The sequence below is a fragment of the Paralichthys olivaceus genome, chromosome 24 (genome assembly GCF_024713975.1).
Source record: "Paralichthys olivaceus isolate ysfri-2021 chromosome 24, ASM2471397v2, whole genome shotgun sequence".
Classification (NCBI taxonomy): Eukaryota; Metazoa; Chordata; class Actinopteri; order Pleuronectiformes; family Paralichthyidae; genus Paralichthys; species Paralichthys olivaceus.
The window spans coordinates 11,220,290-11,225,924 of record NC_091116.1 but is presented as its reverse complement, the minus strand read 5'-3'; the positions used below and the strand labels follow the sequence as shown (position 1 = coordinate 11,225,924).

Sequence of the window (5,635 nt, the reverse complement as noted above, 5' to 3'; positions counted from 1 at the left end):
CCCATCATAGTTCTCTGATAATATATATATAATATCATCAAGATGAATTGTATATTAAGGCAAAAGAATGCAAAAAACCCAATCATTGTATAGTAAGGTATACAAATTATATTAAAAAGCCCAAGTGCAGTAAGTGTGCATACTTTTCAGAGTAGTAACAACCCTGAAGATCAATTATAATAACTTTATATCATCCTGTCAATGGATGTGCTCATGAGGGATGAATAACATTAAAAAATGAATGAAATAAACAGATTGTGATATTTTATTATCATATCATATGATGTGCTATACATTTTTTTTAAATCAGTCGTGCCCACGAATGTTTGGAAATTGTTTACAATATTTATTGTTTGAGTTAGATAAAGAAACTCCACCCCCGCGAGTCTACGTAACTTGGTCTATTCGAAGTTCCCCTTCTCCATATATCCCATTGGAGTGCTCCACTTCCTGTTTGCCAGTCGGTACTTCCGCTTGGATGCGGAACTGCTTGGATCGGGAGCCCGTAGATCTTCACGAGGTGAATACTGTTTTAAATATCAACACAGTTATACACAGTTATTATATCTTCTGTGTGTTTGACGTGTCGCTGCACATTTTTCATTGTTCACTTGCGTTTTCGAGCAAAACGCGTCTCATTAGTTCCTCGTGTCGATGCTAAGCTAAGCTAGCATCCCAAGCTAACCACACCTGAGCGCGTGTGGAATTCTCTTGTAAAACACTCGATCGCTTCTTTTGTCCTAAACTAACTAAAGTACGTCCACTTGAATAATGATCAGCTTTTCATTTTCATCAATATCAAAGTAACACAAGTTCAATACGTGTTGGTTTCATAGATTTGTATTGTGTATTATATGAAATAAAAATGCAAGTTGAAAAACTAAATAAAAATAAAAACTAATGACAATTTCAAAACTATAATAACCTTGGTACGTATATGCGTATATATAACCTTTATGATGAATATTAAATTGCAATAAGTATTGATAGTGTTTTGCAGCCATGTAAAACATCCAATTATATATAATTTACCATCATAAATCAATATACATGGAAAATAATGATCATGACGATAAACAGGGAGGGAGGGAGTTTTTCCTCTCCACAGTCGCCAAAGTGCTGCTCATTGTGGGAACTGTTGGGTTTCTCTATGTTAAATGAGATTTTAAAGTGCCTTGAGATAATGTATATTATGATTTGGTGCTATACAAATTAAATTGAATTGAAACAGGTTTATTGTTTCATCTCTATTTAACAGATTAGATCATTTAAATTGTTTTATTACTATTGCTCTGTTGAATGAGTAAAGAATTGCACTAGACACGTGGCATCTATTGCATGTGCTCTACCTCGACATTGTTTTCACAATGCATAATCATTACATTGATATATATTGGACATCATTATTGATATTCTTTTATCGCTCAGCCCTGATTTGACCTTTATTAAAATGTTAATGTCACCGTTTGAGCTCCCTGCTCCATTTAAATGTATTTTATATGAACTAAAGTGTGTTCCTAAGGAAAGCTCGTATCATTTGTTTGCTATGTTTGCTACTGTCATTAGCTAGGGATGGAGGTAGAGGGAGCCAGTACGCTGGAGATGCCAGGAGCCCACAGACCCATCATTTGGTGACTATTGCTTAAAATATCAACACATTTATTGGATCTTCTGTGTGTTTGACGTGTTGCTGCAGCTTTTCCATTGTTAACATGTTTGTTAATAGTGGAATCTGCTGCGACTCTTGATACATTTAAATTTCAGACGTCATATTATACTATGACTTTTTCTAGGATGTCATGTCGTCTAAAATAATAAGAAAAAAAAGTCATAGGTTAGTATGTCGTCTAAAATATGACAAAAAAAGTCATAGGTTAGTATGTCGTCTAAAATAAGAAGGACAAAAAGGCATAGGTTAGTATGTCGTCTAACATATTCTTTCATGTTTGGAAGGAGAAGCTGCAACACACAGCTTCACCACCAGATGTCAGCAGAGTCCACACATTTTATCAATAGTGTTGTATCACCCAGCCCTACCAAACCCCAAATAAATATATATATATATATATATATATATATATATATATATATATATATATATATATATATATATATATGTATGTATGTATGTAGCGTGACATCACGAAAAGGCCCTTCCAAATGTTTAATTAACATTTATAGGAACTTCTATTCATATATATTATGTTATATTTTTACCTACCATGTTGTTCAGTTTTTTTTTGACCTTATAAGTAGAAGGACATTTGATTTGATATAAAACTGAAAACAAAATCAGTAATCACCAAACATCCACAGTGAGTTGTAGTTGTACATTTCCCAAACACTAAGCTGTTGGATTTGATGGAGAACACAACCCTGAGTAACTGTGACTCTTATTTCCTGCAGATCTCCAGCTGTCTGCGTCACGCTGAAGGCCTCTCACAGCAGCACAAAGCGACGAGATAAACGATGATAGATCCCCAAAAGATGTGGCAAACTCTTGCTCCAAATGCACAAGATGGAAGCTTTTGTGTCCTGGGTATGTTGGTGTAAATTCTGGACAGAGGGAGGAATTCTCCAAGTCCAGGATTCCTGGATTGGGCCCTTTGATAGTTTTACTGTGCGTGTGTGGGCGATCAAGGTAACATCTCACAATAGGCCCCTTTAAAAGCGCAACTCACGATATGATGATGCTACTATTTTTTGATCCAATTTGTGGCAACCACCTATTTACTTGTTTGTTATCTTCTCACTTAAAGGTTCACTGTGTAAAATTTAGGTGAAAGGGATCTATTGGCAGAAATTGAATGTCAGATAATCCTCATGATGTTTTCACTAGTTCACTTCATCTAAATTATATGAATATAGTTTTATTTACTGTTGAAAAGGCCATTAATATTTAAATACACCATATTTACATCGAGGGGGTGCTCTCTATGGAGGCTGCTTGTTTTTTACAGTAGTCCAGACTGAACAAACTAAATCCCTTTTGAGGTAACTGAAGCTGCCACAGGTTATTTTCATGTTTTAGGAGAGGGTGAGGTGAGAGGTGTTCAGCTGCAACATGCAACTTTAACAGTAGATATCACTAAATTCTACACTCTGTACCTTATATAATTTAAAAAGTGGTAACTGTGACATCTCTATTATGAATAAAAGTAAAGTGAAAGTTCTTCACCTCTTGACTGCTACTAAATATAAGTAAGTAATCAGTGTGGTATTCTTAAAACACGTGTAATGTTTCATGCCATTGTACTAGTTAATGTCTTGAGTGTTAATTTGAAGACAACCTGGCAAACAGGAAGTGATTCACTTTCTGTGAAGTCACAAAACAAACAACAGGAAGCTGAAGGTGTGAACAGTTGTTGATATGTGAGAATGAGTGGAGATGTGAATGAAATCAGAAATAATGTTAGTGTTGAAGGTCACCAAGTAAATTGACTCAACTGCTGCAGTACTTGTCATCGAAATTGATGTTGTGTTGGTGAATGGCAGCAACTTTGTAGGTGGTGTAATCGTCACTCTTTTGGTTTGGTGGGTGTTGCACTCCACGTTTGTGTTGGTCACCTGTGTGAGTGTTGCGTGAAGGTAGCTTGAGTAACACCTGTTGTTTGATTTGTCCACCTCGTGGTGGCAGCCATTTTGTGTGAAGTGACATTCCCTTGTGGTACAACTTGTGTGTCTGCCGCTCACTTTGAATCCAGCAGCAGTAATTAGTTGGCAAATGCATTGTAATGAATACACTGATTGTAGTTGTTAGTTAGTGAAATGTGATGTAAGTGTTGAATCATTGTTTTAAGGGTGGGGGTGTTTCCTGTAGTGTCCCTGTTTGTCTCTCGTCTCTCCTCTAGCTCCACTGTGATTAACTGATCAGTCATCAATGAGGTGCATCTGGCCGGTGGACTGAGGTTCTTGGAAACTCCTGTGTTAGCATCAGAAGGTAGGTTTCCAGTGTGGAGACTGCTGGGCCTCATACATTGTATTGTTCTCATCATGATTTGTATCAATGGTGTGATTTTACATGTTGTTTGCCTCATAGGGCCACATAATGAGTCCAGTTATCACAAGCACATAATAATTGTTAAATGTTGTGTATGGGGGATATGGCAGCTGTCAATAAATCTAAAAATGAGGCTGTTTTTTTTAAAAAAAAAAGAAAAAAAAGCAGTGTCTGCATTGTTCTTTACAAAGTCAAACATTTATTGTATGAAGGGAAAAATGCTTGAAGATGTGTCTTGTCTGTGAATCACTGAACTTGTATTTAGTTGTACAAGCAGTGTGTTTGAGAACTGCTTCACATGTGTGTTGCATGGAGTCGACCAAGTTGTGTCACCTGTGTACAGGTATTGTAGTCCAGGATGATCGGAGTGGCCACTCCATTATGTTAGTGTTGTTGGATGTTGAAGATGCTGTGTGCTTACTTGTGTGTTTGGGGTGGTTGTCTTGTTGAAAGACACATTTGAAGGGTGTCTCCTCTTTGGCATAAGGCAACATGATGTCTTGAAGTATTGTGCTTGTGCCACCATGCTTCACCGTGTTCTGTGGTTTGAACAGTGTTGCCTTCATCACTCCACAAAATGTTGTGGTATTTTCCTTTAAGGAAAATTGTAACCTCTTCAGCACATATTAATTTTTCAACAATGGGACTTTGCAGAGGTGTCATTTAGGTTATTGTCTGATTCATCTGAATGGTAGTGTTCTGTTGTCTCCCACGTCTTTGTGGTTTTGGTTGTTATTTTAAAGGATTTGAGATGATTGTAGTTGAGCGGTTTGTACTTTTCTGGTTGTCTTGATACTTTTGAATCAAAGTATGCTGTTGTTGTGAACAATGACCCATGTTCCAGTGATTTTCAGACAAATGCACTAGAGCTAGCATGTAGAACATTTGCTGCCTTGGTCCTTAAATGAGGGCCACCTGTTTGACTTGAGTAATAGAACTCCACACTGCTGTTATTTTGAACACAATGACTGTTGTTGAAAGTGGTGAAATTGTGTTAGGGTTGTGTCTTGTCATGCCTCTGTCACAATAGAAAGGTGAATGTCCAGCCAGGAAAAGTCCCAGGTGAGTATGTTTCTATTCTTTTCTCTTCTCAAAAATCTATTGGGTGCACCTGCATGGTTTTCTAAATAGTAATTTAGTTTTGTGTAAGTCTAGTTTTTGTATGAATGCCACACAGTGATGCTAAATGAGACCCTTGATTGTTTTGTCTGTCATACAGGGCCGATGAGGACAGCGGCTCACTCGTTAGGTGGAGCGATGTTGTTTGAGGTAAGTAATGTATTAAGAGCAAATAGTCTGAATAATCTGTACACACTGACGTTGTTAAAAATAAAGACGACCACTTCTGTCCCCTTCCAGACATTGTACTGAAAGTCCTTGGTGGTGGGAGGGAACCACATGGAAAATGGTGAGTTTGATCTAAAATAGATTATCAGCTTTTAAAGATTGTTGTTTAGCAGCAAGTAGGTATGTGTTCCTCCAGGTGAGCCATAAGTCCTGGTTACTGTATGTCCTTCATGTGTTTCAGGTGTTATTGTGTCTACCAGGTTGTACTTCATGTGGACCTAAGAAACCTCTAAGCTGTTCCACCAGTGTTACTGAGGATCAACAGTGGTAAGTGGTTGTACAGTTCAG

General features: G+C 37.3%; 1 long non-coding RNA gene across 1 annotated transcript; it reads left to right on the top strand.

The window, feature by feature from the left end:
- Window positions 1-414: 414 nt before the first annotated feature.
- On the top strand, window positions 415-4,463 carry LOC138407011 (uncharacterized). Its single transcript, XR_011240411.1, has 3 exons — window positions 415-520; window positions 1,567-1,631; window positions 2,407-4,463. It is a non-coding gene; the product is annotated as an uncharacterized lncRNA (long non-coding RNA).
- Window positions 4,464-5,635: the final 1,172 nt, after the last annotated feature.